The sequence below is a fragment of the Triturus cristatus genome, chromosome 10, assembly GCF_964204655.1.
Source record: "Triturus cristatus chromosome 10, aTriCri1.1, whole genome shotgun sequence".
NCBI lineage: Eukaryota > Metazoa > Chordata > Amphibia > Caudata > Salamandridae > Triturus > Triturus cristatus.
In genome coordinates this window covers 168,876,612-168,893,913 of record NC_140593.1, presented here as the reverse complement: position 1 = coordinate 168,893,913, position 17,302 = coordinate 168,876,612, and the positions used below count along the sequence as shown (strand labels likewise).

The 17,302-nt window shown below is 45.7% G+C and overlaps 1 long non-coding RNA gene across 1 annotated transcript; it reads left to right on the top strand.

Annotated features, from left to right (window-relative positions):
- The first annotated feature begins 751 nt into the window (after window positions 1-751).
- Window positions 752-16,588, top strand: LOC146789171 (uncharacterized). The gene is made up of 4 exons (XR_014969759.1): window positions 752-913; window positions 15,405-15,547; window positions 15,630-15,718; window positions 16,162-16,588. It is a non-coding gene; the product is annotated as an uncharacterized LOC146789171 (long non-coding RNA).
- The last annotated feature ends 714 nt before the right edge of the window (window positions 16,589-17,302 follow it).

The window sequence follows — 17,302 nt, the reverse complement described above, 5'->3', positions numbered from 1 at the left end:
GACCCCCCCATTGCGGTATCATTGCTGCACCTATGCACCACTGGTGGGGTGAAGCACCTGGCCTGGCCTACCTTCATCAGCCTGCACACACCTGTTCCCGGTTCTCTAGCATGTTCTGAACTGGCACTATAACAGTGAGTTGACCTCCCACTCTCGGCTGGCCACCTGAGAATGGCAATCTTTTGTTTCCAACCCAAACCAGCCGAGCAGACCAGACTATGCACCACCTTGACTCCTCCAAATATCCCACTTGGCACCCACAGCCGGGTAACAGCACCTTCATTGTGTTAACTCTGACTGCCCTTCAGGAATCCAAGGTTTCCCCAAACCTTATTATTTTACCCGGCAACTCCCACCCAGCTTTATGAGGTAGCTCCTGCTCCTCTCCCCCACCCCAACACATTGAACCAGCATTCCTCAGCCAAGGGGTGGCAGACCTCCTACTCGACTACAGGTGATTCCTAGCTGTGACCTCTTTGGCCTCTCAACACGATCACCACAGCTCTGGGGGACCTAGCATGCCAGGAGGACTCACAGAGGTTGAGGACTCAATCTTGCCTCGTGTGCCACTCAAACCACCCACAAACGTTCCTCTGGACCCCTAGTTGCCAACTGTGAATGCCGTCATGGCATCCAGGAAGGGGACCCATCAGCTACTTTTCACTGAGGTCATGGCCCAGCATGTACTTCCGAGACGGCCCCTAACTCACGTAAAAGGCCGTCACAAACGTAAGCCGTTGCTTGGCTTGCTGAGACTGTCATGTGACCACGCTCCCTTTTGCTCCTGTTCCGTTCCTGCTCCCAGCGGCGTTGTATGTCACAGACCTCCGTCTTCTGTGCCCTTCAAGATACAAGTTGGATCCCGGCTGTCTCTCCCTGTATCTTACGCAGCTGACTTCCGCTTGCATTCACTGTGAGTCCCTTATTTCCCTAGAGTACGTATGCGTGGCCGCTCCACTCTCGTTCTCAGGGGAGCCGGCCCGTATGCTATATGCTTGTTCATTCCCGCTATCCATCCTGCCTTGAATCTCAACGCGTAGGCGTGTCTGCTCCGCTCTTGTCCGCAGGTGAGCCGGCCAGCACGCTGCGTTGTGGGATCTTTGCTGTTCACCTGCACCCTTCTCCTGGACGCGTACGCGTGGCTGCTCCACTCTGAAGTTCTTTGAGCCGGCCAGCACGTTGCGCCATTCGTTTCTTTCACCTCCTCCTGTTTTTCTTGCCAAAATTCATAATCGTGGCTGCTCCCCTCACTTCTTGCCTTGTGAGCCGGCCAGCACGTTATGAGTGGGTTTACTGAAGTTCCTTTAGTCCCCTTTGCGCTTACGGTCCTATTCAGGACCTTAGTCCCGTTTTTTCTTTGGCTCCAAACTTCCCAATTAGCCCCAGATTGGACTTGTGTGTGTGTGGGGGGGTGTCTGCTACTCTAGTGTCCCTTTAGTATCCAATCGATCATTGTGGTTATATCCGTCTGTATTTCATTATATTTTCAGCATTTGAGTATCCTGTTTTCCCACACCAACGTTTCCTGTGTCTGCCTATGGGGAAGAGTGGTGGTCCCTCTATGGTTTATTCCCCCTACTATTAGTGAACAGTTACCTGTGAGCGAGTCCTTCTATATTCCTCCAGGTGCTGTTCTCTGGGAGTTTTGGGACTTGTTTCTTTGCTCCTGTGGAACTAAGATTGGTGCAGGCTGGGATTCCGCGCCACAGAAAGCCAAGCCCAAGAATAAAATTCTACCTGAGCGAAGATGCACCAGGAAGGGGCTAGTGCCTTTCTAGACTCCTCCTTACATAATGCCTTACAGAGTCCCCCAGTAGAAGAGTTGGCCATAGCATTAGTAGATTTACAATCTGAGGTAGGGAGGTTAAGGACAGGAAATCAGAGACCACATACAGAGTTACTTCAACTAAAAACACATACCCAGGAGCAGAAGAAGTTACATACAACCTGCACATTTCACGGTCCCTTCCCATACCTCTAGCACCTCTTTGCAAGGAGAAGGTAACTTACCTCCTGTTTATTTCACAGTCCATACCCCCAGTCCGGTTCCTCTTGCTATGCCTGAGAGTTTTAACGGAGACAGTTCAAAATTCAGTGTTTTCATGAACCAATGCCAACTTCTGTTTTTTGTAAGGCGGCTCCATTCCCGGATGATGCATCCAAAGTCGCCTTTGTTATTTCCTATTTAGCTGGCAACGCAGCAGATTGGGTTTTACCGCTGGTAGAAAACAATGACCCCCCCTATTATATAACTATACGTTATTTCAAGAAAAGATGAGAAGCCTCTTTTCCAAGCACACGTTCATACAGGCTAGTGACAATGCTCTTCTTAATCTTAGACAGGGATCGAAGGATTTGCTATCATATATCACTAGTTTCAACAGGCTGGTAGCAGAGAGGCATTGGCCGGAAGAAAAAAGGACATCTTTATTTTATCGCGGATTTTGCGATGAACTTAAGGACTTGTTGTCTCAAATAGTTGATCCCCCAGAAGATTGTCCTGCTTTCATTGATTTGACTGTCAAACTAGATCATAGATTGCATGAACGTAAATGGGAGAAATCCCGCTTCAGTCCCTCCAAATATTTGATGATCAGGACCGAAAAGAAAGACACCAAAGATACTACTGAACCCATGCAGGAGGCCTAAGAAACCCTTTGTCAATGGAAGAGAAAGACAAGAGAAGAAAGAATAATCTCTGCTTATACTGTGGAAAAGGAGGACATTATGCCAGAGAATGTCCAGTAAGACTTCGCTCTGCTTCAAAGAGTATAGCTAGTAGTCAAGTGTCTACTCAGCAGTCGGAAAACTAGTGGGTTTGAAGAAAGTTGAGCCTGATTCTTCAAGTGTTCTATTCCCCAAGGTCTCAAAACAAAACAACATCGTTCCCCTGGTGCCGAAACACTTTACCTTGTCTGTTACCCTAGTGATATCCACACAATGTAGAAAGAACTTGTTCATATTATTGGATTCAGGGGCAACGGGGAACTTTCTTGCTATCCAGTTGGCCAAAACAGCAGGAATTCCTTTTATGTTAAAACAATGTCCAGAACCGGTGGGAGCGGTAGATGGAACACAATTGTCATCTGGGTTGATAACCTATCAAACTCTGCCAATAGAGATGGTATGCAGCAACGGTCATTCCGAAGCAATATCGTTTGATCTCATAGATGCCCCCAACTTCAGTGCCATTCTAGGGGTTCCCTGGTTGCAAATACATAATCCCCTAATTGACTGGGTTGCAAGAACAGTGACCTTAAAGTCTCACCACTGCATTCTGAATTGCTACCAAGAAGTTAGAGAATGGAATAATTCCCTCTGCTGTGCTGTACATACGGTATCAGCCACGTCTTGCCTTCCGGTACTCTATGAAGAATATCATTCAGTCTTCGATGAAGCAAAAGCCACCGCTTTGCCAACTCATAGGAGCTATGACTGTCGAATAGACCTTGTCCCCGGAGCAGTATTGCCAGTCAGTCGTATCTACGCCTTAACAGCACCCGAGACAGAATACCTACACCAATACATCGATGATATGTTAAAAAAGGGGTCCATACAACATTCTACTTCTCCTGTATCATCACCTCTCTTCTTTATTCCTAAGAGAGAAGGAGGTTTACTCGCTTGTTTGGACTATTGAGCGCTCAACAAAGTCACTGTAAAAAACAAATATCCTCTTCCACTTATTTCTGTTCTATTGGATTAGGTTCGAGGAGCCAAGATCTTTACCAAAATAGATCTAAGGGGGGCCTATCACCTCATACGTATTAAAGAAGGAGATGAGTGAAAGACGGCCTTTCGGACGAAGTTCGGATTATATCAATATTGTGTGATGCCGTTTGGCCTCTGCAATGCCCCTGCGGCATTTCAGTTCTTCGTCAATGAAATACTGAGGGAATACCTTGACGTCTTCGTGATCGTCTTTATAGACAATATATTGATCTATTCTCAGTCCGAACAAGAGCATATCTCCCACGTAAGGAAAATATTGCAGAAATTGAAGGAAATCCAGCTATTCACCAAGCTTAATAAAAGCACCTTCCATACCACACAAGTGGACTTTTTGGGATTTGTAATCTATCCAGAAGGTGTTCATATGGACCCAAAAAAGATAGAAGCATTGGTTAAATGGCCGAGTCCCTGCTCAGTAAAAGAAGTCCAATCCTTTATAGGATTTGCGAACTTCTACCGAAGGTTCATTGATCACTTTTCCGACTTGGTGTTCCCTATAACACAACTTTTGCGGAAAGGAGTTCAGTTTAAATGGTCAGAAGATGCCGAACAAGCCTTCGGCAAGTTGAAAGAACGGTTCACCACTGCACCAGTCATCAGACATGCTGATAATACACAGCCGTATTACGTTGAAGCAGATGCCTCCCAGTATGCAGTTGGAGGAGTTCTTTAACGAGACAAAGACACCGGACACCTACATCATGTGGTCTACTTCTCAAAAACCCTGTTGCCTGCTGAACAGAACTACACAATTGGAGAATGAGAACTGTTAGCCATAAAACTTGCATTCCAAGAATGGAGACATTATCTTCTGGGCTCCCTTCATGTAGTCACCATCTAGTCAGACCATAGGAACCTTCAGTTCTTTCGATCAGCCAGGGCACTCACTCCACGACACATGAGATGGGTATCATTCTTTAGTGAATACGATTTTATCATTACATATCGCCCTGGGCCCCGGCACGGCAAAGCCTAAACCCTGTCTCAGCTAGAACAAGATAAAGTTGTCTCTCAAGCTTCCTGTTCTCCTATTATACCTGGTGACAAACTAATAGGGGTAGAAGAACACCAAGGTGATATACCCTTAGAGTTTATAGACCAGTTAAGACATCAATATGCTACCATATCGGCAGCTGAATGAGAAAAAGATCCTGTTAACCAGATTAGGGATGGGCTTTATTACCACGATAAACAGTTATGGGTACCCACTCCTGCATTACGACAACAACTATTACAGTGGTGTCACAATAGCATGCTGGCAGGGCATCCAGGAAGTCACAAAACACTGAAAACTTGCCAAAGATGGTTCTGGTAGGAAGAGATGATCAAAGACGTCACTAATTTTGTCAGCTCATGCTCAATCTGTGCTAGACAGAAATCCTTACATTGTGCTCCTGCAGGACTTCTAAGAACAACCTCTGTTCCCCCTGCACCCTGGCATTCCATCAGTATGGATTTCATCACTGAGCTCCCCAGAAGTCAAGGATACAACACTATATTCGTAGTAGTTGACATGTTAACTAAGATGGCACATTTTATTCCTTTAAAAAAGATACCCTCTTCTAAAGATCTAGTACAAATATTCCTACTTCATTTACATGGTCTCCCTTCCATCATTATATCGGATAGAGAGGCACAATTTGTGTCCCGGTTCTGGCAAGGCATGTGTACAGCCCGTGGCATGGACCATAGGCTGTCCACAGCATACCACCCTCAGACAGATGGGCAAACAGAAAGAACCAATCAGACGTTGGAGCAATACTTACGCTGTCTATGGTCCACAATCACTGGGGACTGGGTACAAGCCCTTCCTTTAGCTGAATTAGCATATAACAACAGTACACATTCCGCTACTGGCATTTCTCCCTTCTTCTTTTTGTTTGCTTACCACCCTAAATGCCTACCCATTACCCTTGGAATTAGAAAGAATCCCTGCACTCAAAACACATCACTAATCCCTCTTGGCCCTCTGGGAAAAAGCCAAAAAAGAATTACAAAGAGCCAAGGAAGCAATGAAACAACAGGCTGACAAACACCGTCACCCAGAACCCACTTATGAAATCGGAGAGAAGGTTTGGTTATCCACCAGAAACCTGAGATTACGGGGACCTAAGAAACTACAACCCCGGTTTATAGGTCCTTATGTAGTGCAAAAGATTATCACACCAGTTACCTTTCAGTTACATTTGCCCGAGAACATGCGGATACATCCTGTATTTCATTGTTCTTTACTCAAAAAATATATTCCCCCCCCTTGTACCAGAAAATCCTCCACCTCCAATACACATAAAAGGAGAAAAAGAGTACGAAGTGAAAAGAATGTTAGATTCCCGTAGACATAGCGGTAAACTGCAATACTTTATTGATTGGGTAGGCTATGCTCCAGAAGACAGGTCGTGGGAACCTGCTGAAAATGTGCATGCCCCTATACTGGTGCGCAGATTCCATGCTCTTCATCCATCTAAGCCTCGTCCCATAAATAGGCCTTTGGGTGGGAGAACTATTAGGGCTCAGGCTTCGTGTAGCTTGGGATGGGTCTGAAAACAAGTAGAGTATTAGTGCTGGTTCAAACTCTGTCAGTCCACTGATTTCGGTTCTTGCGAGACGGCCCCTAACTCACGTAAAAGGCCGTCACAAACGGAAGCCGTTGCTTGGCTTACTGATACTGTCATGTGACCACGCTCCCTTTTGCTCCCGTTCCGTTCCTGTTCCCAGCGGCATTGTACGTCGCAGACCTGCGTCTTCTGTGCCATTCAAGATACAAGTTGGATCCCAGCTGTCTCGCCCTACATCTTACGCAGCTGACTTCCGCTTGCATTCCCTGTGAGTCCCTTATTTCCCTAGAGTACACATGCGTGGCTGCTCTGCTCTCGTTATCAGGAGAGCCGGCCAGCACGCTATACGGTTGTTCTTTCCCGCTATTCCTCCTGCCTTCAATCTCAACGCGTAGGCGTGTCTGCTCCGCTCTTGTCCGCAGGTGAGCCGGCCAGCACGCTACATTGTGGGATCTTTGCTGTTCACCTGCACCCTTCTCCCGGACGCGTATGCGTGGCTGCTCCGCTCTAAAGTTCTTTGAGCCGGCCAGCAAGTTGCGCCGTTCGTTTCTTTCACCTCCTCCTGTTTTTCTTGCCGAAATTCATATTCGTGGCTGCTCCGCTCACTTCTTGCCTTGTGATCCGGCCAGCACGTTATGAGTGGGTTTACTGAAGTTCCTTTAGTCCCCTGGCTAAAGCGTTCTTGTTGTAGATCTTATCCCTACAGTTTTAAGCCGATCTACACTTTGCGCTTACTGTCTTATTCAGGACTTTAGTCCCCTTTTGTCTTTGGCCCCAATCTTCCCAATTAGCCCCAGATTGGACTTGTGTGTGTGTGTGGGGTTGTCTGCTACTCTAGTTTCCCTTTAGAAACTTCCATCTAAGAATCTTGAGGCCATTTCTTTCAGTCCTTTGGCAGATAACAGACGCCTTTCTACTGCCAGTTGTGTATTTTGGACGTTCTAGCCTCGTCACAGCGGGTAAGTGGACTGACACCATAGAATTTTACTTGCATTAATCATTGTTGTTGTAGCTGTTGTAGCTGTAGACAATCAATCATTGTAGTTATATCCATCTGTATTGCATTATATTTTCAGCATTTGAGTATCCTGTTTTCACACACCAACGTTTCCTGTGTCTGCCTATGGGGAAGAGTCGTGGTCACTCTATGGTTTATTCCCCCTACTTTTAGTGAACAGTTACCTGTGAGTGAGTCTTTCTATATTCCTCCGGGTGCTGTTCTCTGGGAATTTTGGGACTTGTTTCTTCGCTCCTGTGGAACTAAGATTGGTGCAGGCTGGGATTCCGCGCCGACACTGGCACTGCCAAAATGTCCGGTTGATCCAATGTAATACATCCTGCAGGAAATTACAACAGTGAGCCACAGACTTGAAATAATGGATGCCAAGATCACGGACCTTACCACTGATATGAAGTCCATTAGGGCAAAAATATGGGCATTCCAAGGGTGATTACATGACACTGACACCTGTGTCACAGTGCTGGAAACACAAGCGACAAACTCAGATGCCCAGAGATCAGAACTCAAGCAGCCCATTCATAAGGTCACTGACCTAGAACATAGGAGCCAGAGAGACAATATATGTTTTTTCGGCTTCCCAGAGAAGAGTGAGCGTTGCAGGGTGATTTCTCTGCAACTTACTCCCACACCTCATGGGTCTCACTTTCACCCCACCATTGGAGGTCCAATGCAGCCATCATGTCAGCGCCCGAAGACCGGCCAGCAGAGACAAACCCGATCCGCTTGTTGCATGCTGTCTGAGACACTACCAGGTCTGACAAATCCTGAACACGGCTCACAACCAGGGACTCTATGACTATAAAGGGCACGACATCCGAATGGCGGGGGACTTATCCAGAGAGATTAATAAAAAGTGACGGGCCTACCTAGATCTCTGACGAGCACTGCATAAAAGATACATTAAATATGGACTATTTGAGATGCCCTGGGTGTGGATGAACATAAAGGGCAAGTCTAGAGACTTCCTGGAGCCAGAAGACTTGCAAGCCTTCTTGGACACTCTGCAAGATTCCCCTATGGACACGACTCACCTCCCTGCTCACGATGGGGGCACTCCTGCTTTCATGGCTAGTGTACAATCCCGGTGACTGGGCAGGCCATAGGAAAAGGGCTCCCAATCCCTCTCCAACAGCAGGAGGAACAGAGCCATCAGGGCGATGGTGGACTTCACACAGGAATTGGGAAGGGACAAGTCCCGCTCTCCTCTAAAAACTCCTGGGGCCTCCAAAATGGGTGACAACAACCACCAGGCACCACCTTGACTCCACACAATGCCAAACTGATGAGTACTTCCAATTTTTCTCATTGTCTCTACCTCTGCATTCATATATCCAAGTTTCCAAACCTTAACTTTACTCTGTTAAATTACATGATCTGCCATTATGGGCTATTTTTCTATTGCAGTACATGATGTTAAATGCTATTTCTTTTCTTATACCACATTGTAATAAAGGAGATAATTCCCTCCGGAGCTCAGCTGTGCCCCATCCTCTCCCGGTCAGCCAAGTTGGATGTCTTGCATGACGGAGGCTCCCCCCTGGCTGAGATCTACCTGATATATCGTAGCGACGTCCCACGCCACCACTGAATCTTCTCCACTCCATTTCCATTTGGATCTCTCCCTCGCAGACACAAGGGACTACACCGCTGTCCCTTGTCCGTCACTGTCATCACCCCTCCTTCTTCTTTAAGAGGACATGGAACCCATTTCACGTACTCTCCGGACCAGGCCAGGGGTTCAGCAGATCAGCACATTTGAGGCTTCAGCTCCTCTGATCAAAGCAATATCCCCTTCTCCCCTGCCCTTCTTAGGAGAAGGTCGCAAAACCTCCCTGCCAACCTCCAACCCCCTGTACAAAAGCCCCTTCCACCGCACTTCCCTATCCACCCTCCCTCCTTTTAGGCCCGTCCCAACAGCTCTGATCCACGTGCAGATATCATTAATCACATCACGCTTCCCAACCCCCTTACACCCCCCCCCCGGCCAGACGCCACACCCTCTATTCATGGCATTGACACCCTTGATGATCCTATCCTGGAACGTACACAGCCTCACCCACTATATCAAGCATAAAAAAGTCCTGGCCTACCTGAACTCAAAACATTCAGACATAGCCTAGCTGCAGGAAATCCACGTCACCGGCCCTGAGACAGACACACTTAAATGTGACTGGGTGGGCAAGGTTATACACAGCAGTCGATCAACGTAGCCACTCTCTAGGGACATGCTACACTGTGGAAATGCAGAGTGGCCATTCTGCTGCCCAAATCACTCTCATGTACTATTCTTAAGACATGAGCAGACCCGGAGGGGAGATGCATATATGCTCGCCTCAAGATCCTATGTGTAGGGTCGATTTTTGCCCCGGTAGGAACTAATGTGACATTCCTTCTACATCTCAACAGCATCCTCGTGGAACTGGTTTTACATCCGTATTACTGGGAGGGGACTGGAACATGACCCTGGAGACGGTACTGGGCCGCACCGGCCTGCTGGACAGGGTCACCAACATGGACAAAGTGATCCTACTAAATATCCAGGTGGACTATGGCATCTTTGACATCTAGCACCTTCTTTACCCGTCCGACAAGTCATAAACCCATCTATTGCCGGTGCACGGCACCCAGTCTAGACTGAACTATTTCCTTATCTCCCCATCCCTTGTGCCAACGGTATTGGATGCCCTCCTTCTAGAAGCCTCACTCCCTGACCACTCCCCGATTAGCTTTCAAGGGATCTGGCACATCCACACAGACGCTCTGGGCAATCGCCAGGAGAAGGCCACCATCAGGGGTCAATTCATGTGCGACGTTGCCCTTCATAATAAGCAAAGGGTGACCCAACAGGCCTCCCTGGAAATGATAATCCAGGTCCTGACCCAATCATATTCCCCCTTCCCACTGACTCCACCTGTCAAGGGTTGGAGAAGGCAAAAATGGACCTGATCACTCATTTCACCTCCAAATTGGATTATGCGCTCCATAAACCCAGATAGCATCATTACAAACAGTGAGAAGGACATCAGATTACTTGCAGCCCAGCGTCGAAAACATGAGGCAGGCTCCACTTTCCTGGCTATTGAAGACCAAACCGGTCATCTCATCACACACCCCAAGGAATAGCGGATAATTTCATGGAGTATTATAGGTGCCTTGACACTCCAGAAACAATCACTGACCAGGCCAGCATCAACAGCTTTCTCTGTACAGTCCATCTCCCTCAGCTGAGTGATGATGGGCGGAAGTTACTCTTGGGAGCGATCACCAGAGAGAACAATGCACGGGCCATCTCCGCCAAACCATATAGCAGGACTCCCAGGGAAGATGACTTTACCGCAGAATTTTACAAATGGTCATCACCAGACATGGCAGAATCTCTCCAGGCAGCATACAAAGAGGTGGACCAGACAGGAAGCTTAGGACCGATTTCTAACGAGGCCCTTATAACAGTCCTCCCTGAGCTAGGTAAAGACCCGCTGACCTGCGACAGCTACCGACCCATATAACTCCATATAACAAGATCTTGGCCAGCGTCTTGGCAGCCCGATTTAAGGCAGTCATCCATATGCTAATACACCCCACGCTGGTCGGCTTCATCTCAGGCCAAACTTCTCACATCTATCTTAGAACCCTGAGTCATGTCCTCTGGCTGGCTAAAGACATGCCCGACAAGGCGCTAGTCCTTTCTCTCAATGCCGAAAAGGCATTCGACTGCATTAAATGGAGATACCTCTTTGCGATCCATCGGCAAGTTCAGCCTTGGAGACAATTGCATAGCACGAGTTTGATTGTTATTCAACACCCCCTCGACACAGGTAAATTGCAGGGGCTTCTTATCTGCCCCCTTCCCAATGCAATGTGGGACACTGCAGAGGTGCCCGCTCTCGTCACTGCTCTTCTCATTAGCACTGAAACCATTGGTCGCAACCATACATCAATCAACGGATATTGTGGCTATCCCCACCCTGGGGGCCCTCCTCCTTTCTCCTCTACGCTGATGATATCTTACTGACACTTAAAAGCCTTCCTTGAGCCCTACCAGCCCTCCTGACTCTTATTGACAAGTTTGTGCCGATTCTGGGATACAAGAAAAACTGGGACAGAAGCAAAGCACTATCCGACTCCCTGTCCACGACAGTGGCTGCCATTCAGTGCTATTGATTTTGCTGGACACCATCCCGCCTCAAATACTTGGGTGTCTATATCAACAGAGTTTTGGACCGCATGACGAAGGACAATCTAGATCCCCTCCTGACACGGACACAAGCAGACTTTGCCAAGTGGACGCATCTTAACTTCTCACTCTGGGGCCAGGTGCAGGCCATCAAGATGGTTATCCTCCCAAGATTCACTTACGTCTTGGCCATGCTACTGTTACTGCTCCTGATCACACTGCTCCGACCCATTGATAAGACTATCAAAGTCTTGACCACAGCTGGCGATCAGCAGACCATGGCTGGTGATCACCAAGTTGATCACTGGCAGAAAAGTATGGCGGCCTGGGAAATCCCTCAGTTGATTACTACTCCCTAGCACTCTAGCTCGCGCAACATGTCTTTATGCAATAAGAGATAAACAATCTCCCCCTCTGGGTCCTGTTAGAGAAAAACATCTCTCAAAGCTTGCACGGTCTATAACTGCTTTACATGTATGGTGCACTTAAGCTGTGCTCTGCAAATGATATGATCTGAGCTACGGCTCAGGCCTGGAAACACTTCCACACTCTCCTCTCAATCAAGCCTTGCATACACGAGGGGGCTCTCCTCTGTACCAGGGGCGCTATGCCTGACTAGCCTATATGGTGACAAGTGGGAAAAAAACCTCTCTTTCAGACCCTCGATCACAAACCCCTCAAAGCCTTTTCCGCTTGAGTGAGGAACCGGCCACTGTCTTTTTAACAGTTTGGGCACACCACCATGGCCAAGAGCGCCCTACCCAATTGTATCTATCTCCACTAAAAGCCGCTGTAGCGGGGTGATCTTGGGTCTGTATAACCTTTCTGATATGGCATAAGTACTCACTGCCCCAATTGCAGTGCCTGTGAACTATATGGCAAGCAAATCTGCCCATTGAAAGCGAGGATTGAACTGAGGTCCTCTAAAACTTGGACGACAATGTGAGGGCATATAGGATGAAATTCTGTCTTTTCAAGATGGTGCAGGATTGGTACTGGGCCCCCTCACAATTGGAACATCCAGGCCTTCTGCATCATTCACGATGCTGGCAATGCAAACCCTGGGGATGCGGCATTATGCATATCCTGTACGATTGTCCGGACCTGTGGACAGCAGTGACAGACACACTATGCAGAATCCTGCATCTCCCCTTTACCCGTCAAGTGGTGTTCCTGCACAACACATGAAATCCTCCCCCAATGGCACATCATGGGCGCTGTTTTCTTGCCACTGAACTGGCCTCCGCCAAACTATGTATCTATTGGCACTACCATTCCCCACACACAACCAAGCACACAGAATGGTTGACCGAAATGTTTAAGACTGCCTCCTACATGATGCTCATTTACACACTAGCTGATAAACTGGACACCTACTAGCAGGTGTGGGCTCCATTCCTGACTGATGGTCAATGACCAATGAAAATGACACAGGAGAGCGACCGCACCTAACATTTCTAAACACCTAAAATGTCAGGACATGGAGACCAAAAATCAAGTGACCTGTACTAATCATAAATGTCCTCTCTTTTCGCATTTTAGACTGAAACTGAATCTATCTCACTAACAAGTGCCTGAGACAAGAGCACTGTGTGGTTGGGATGAGACTGTTTCATCTGCCTTTGTGTGTGGTTGGTGGAAACCTTCATTGATAGGGTTTAGATGCTGACACCTGATTTAAGTTGCATGTCTCCAGAACTGATGCTGGTGAACAATCCAATACTCCAATGCTTTCTCCAAAAATGCTTGTTTTAGGTGACTGTGCCCTCACTGTATTATCAATGGAGTGCAGTATTCCCAAATAAACAGTCTGCCAGACATTTATAATAGGTTATAAAATAGAAAAGGAAATGGAAAAATGGACATGAGACATGAGATTATATATTCTGTGTGAACTACGTGTGCTCTGCAGAATAGAACACCACAATCTTCCAGTCTTTTCTTTTAATTACAGGTTTGCTAAGACACTCTTGTGAGCATGTACACTGTTCTGTTTGAATCAAATGTTGTGAAGCTTCCTCTGTTCATTTAAGAGTTGTACTAGAGTTGTACTAGAGTTCAAAGTTTCCGCAATCATCAGCTCCTGCAAATACACATTGAGTGTGCTAGAAGCACACATGGAACGATACATTACCAGAAGGTGAATGGCACCATGGGCTGTATAACATGTACGTAAGTACACCGGGTGCAAACGGGGACATCCTATTACTAATAATGCATTACACCCAAGACAGCTTTGACTCTTGCTGCCCAAGAGGTAGCAAATTAGTGAAAGATGGACTGGCTGTTTGAAGCAGCCAGTCTGCTTTCACAGCGCAGTTGACACCTGACATGCACTTTCAAGGTAAACAGAGATGCCCCCTGCGGGGGATGCAGTGAGTGATTGTACCCACCTACAGGCAGAAGTCTGTGGGGTCCAATGGACCTCCTTTTTCCACTCCATGAGGCTGTCACAGGGGCACCACCTTTTTGTGGCGCACTCTCAGTGCACCTCCTGATGGGCTGTTTGACTCAGTGCCCACTTCCATAATTGAAGTGAGCTAAAGAATGATGATAGATTCTACCCAGATCTGTGACTGGGGGTGAGTGTCTGAAAGGTTTCAGCTCTCCGTCCATCATCTCCTTATGTTTGCTTTGTTTGCCCTAAGTTGGCAGGGTATGCCCAGACTTGGGTCTCTTGCTCACTTTGCCACTGGATTCAAGCTCGCCTGGCTGATGAAGGGTGTTACCTAGAAACCGGTCCCAGGCAGCTTGTTTCCGGTTCAGGGAAGTCCTGGCTTAACAGTTTGGGTTGGACCGTTCCCATGTGGCACAGGGTCAAGACTGATTTGCATATAGCTAGGTCTAAACTGAGGTGGCGAAGTGAGCTAAAGAATGATGATCGATTCAACCCAGATCTGTGACTGGGGGTGAGTGTCCAAAAAGTTTCAGCGCTCCCTCCATCATTTACTTGTGTTTGCTCACTTCCATAATACGGCGCAGATGCAGAGGCAAAGTGTTACCCTCATTTGCATAGGGCTATGCTAACAGTATTATAGAAGGGGTTCCACAAGCATCTGAATCCACTTCTGTAAAACAAGAGTACCCCTGGTCCATGACCATCATAGTGGCTCAGGTCTGAGCAGTAGTTATCAGATCAGGTAGCCCTCCTACCAGGGTGTCAAGTGACAGCCCTCCGAAGGGATGTAGATTTTAATACCATATAAGGTTCCAAGTAGTGGGGCAAGAGTATTAATACTCCTATATTAGTTGGCTGACAGGGGTCACTCAGTTGTTCTTTCTCATTGTTGTTGTAGAAGTGGGCCTTATAACAATGTTACATTTAACCTTTAGGAAGATGGTGTTGCTGATGTGGCTGTCTTGAAGTTATAAAGTTGAAGGTTTGCGACATTGAGACATGAAACCCACATCACTATTAAGCCTTTACTTGGTTGGTGACATTCTTACAAGAGTTCCCAAGTTCTGCAAAGTTTGTGTGCTCACTTGAGAGGGAGAAGTACTTCTGTGCATCCCTCCAGTGGGACGTGGTAACCTTCTGGTGTCACTGTTTTGTTGTTCACCATGTTCAATCTAGGTTTGTTTATCCTTTCATATACCTTATTCGCACGACTCACCAACATTGCAACAAGTTAATATACTTATACTGACTGAGCTGCAGAACATGTTTTAGCTCAGCAAGCACACACCCTGGTGGATTCATATAGAGAATAGAACTATTAGTAATAAACATCCTCTCTATGTTAGTTAGGAATAATTCAGATACGAATGAGAAAAGGAAGACAATTGCTGTGTTTGTGAAATACAAGGTATAAACACGACTGAAGTACAGTCTTGGAAAATTAGGAGGAATTATACCATACATTGACATTATTTATTACACTAATAAAGGATTAAATACAATCCCTCTCTCTGATCTTTTCAGGTTTTAAAATTGATAAAAGAAAGAACCTTGCCTCCAGATAAGATTAAGAAAAATACAGGATCTGAACAAACAAAATAGAGTTTCATTGGATTCCAGTGTGTAGAAAGAATCTGCTCTGTTCCTACACTGCGGATATTTGAAAGGTATGGAAATGGAAGAGGGGGATGTGTGGTTGATAAATTAAGAGTATACAAATGAACTCGCCTGAATCTCCCTCTATTCCAGACTTCCCACTGGGTCCATCTTTCATTTAGGATCACACGCGAATATAAAAGCACCTGACCAGACCACACGTGTATCTTTAAGATGAAAATGTGAGTGCTAAAGATTATTATCAGATAACTCCTTTAAAAAAAAGATATTTGAGCTAAGATATGAGGTATTATAGCCCATGGGAGACAGTTCGGGTTTGATTGGGTTCCTGAACGTTTTATATAATTTTATGATTAATATACATAACTTCTGTAGGATGGAATGTGTGAGCAATAAAGTGCATATAAGTAAAAATATAAGGAATTAATGATTTTAGTCATGAATGTGGACACCCCGATACACTAGGGTGCATATCCCAATTTAAGCAGGGTGGAAAATTAGGATGAAATAGAAGAAATGTAGAAATTTTATATATATAAAAAATGACAACATTTTAAACATGGAAGATGTAAATGTTTGGTTGTTGAAAATAAATCTTACCTTTGTAAATCGAGGAACATAATAGGTTTTTTATACACTTTCTTGTTTTTATATTTCTTTATAGAGGTGAATCAGTTTTTAATTAGACTTTGGGAAAAATCTTTCTATCCTGAAGAAGGTGGCATTGAACAAGGGGTATCCACCGAAACGCGTTGTTGCATAGCTATCACCAAATCTGGAAGACACTGAAGAACACAGTAGATATTACCGGTTCATGATACTCTGTGATATAAACAGTGATTTTGAAAGATTGGTGACCATAAAAGACACGCAATTGTCTATTGTATTTCCCCTGTCTATGTTTATGTAATGTGATGTTTTGTACTCTCTTGCTCTAGAAATGAATTTATATTGATGGGATTTTAATGTTTTAATGTATAATATGACTGTGATATTGTATTATTTGACTTTTTAATTGAATTATTGGTTATTAGATGAGATTGGATATATGAATAAGAAAATAAAAGAGAATAATTATTTATATAATAATATATAGGTGTGGTGTTGAACCTGGTTGTTATCGGGGATGAATGAGAAGTATGATGTGAGATTGAAATAAAGGCACAGGATGTGGTTGAGTCTTGATATGTAAGCCTAACGGGAATTCCTAATTTGACATGATAGTCTACATGGTGCCCTGTCCCTTTGGGTAAGTGAGGCCCCTCTCTACTTCCATTGGATTCATACAGAGATACATAAAGACAAGAAGATACACAAGAGAGTCAGAGTTTAGAGGCTTTGGTCTAGGTGGAACATATTTGGCTCCTCTAGATGATTAATACTTCCTACAATGATGTAGAAATAGCACTTACGTGTGAGCTTCATAGTGTCAGAGTGGTGAAGTAGCACAAAGTAGAATGTTTTATTTTTCGGTCTGAGAAAGTAATTCTGGTAACTGCTTTGCAGAGAAACAATCTGAACCCAAGCAACGATGGCTTAAGTCCTTTCTCAGTTTGGCTGTGCAAAAACAACTTATTTTGCTACTTCCTCGATACCTCCTACAGAATATTAAGCATCTGCAGAAACCTGCAGCATGGGAAAACTGGAACATGTATCCCACTACACTCCATTGGCTGCAGATTTATGAACCAATCATGTATCAGTCTGCGGCATTGAGCCAGCCACAATGTTGTTCCTGTATTTATTATAAAGTAGTTTGGACTGCATACCCAAAAGAGAAACCTATGCATTGTTTCCAGCAGGCA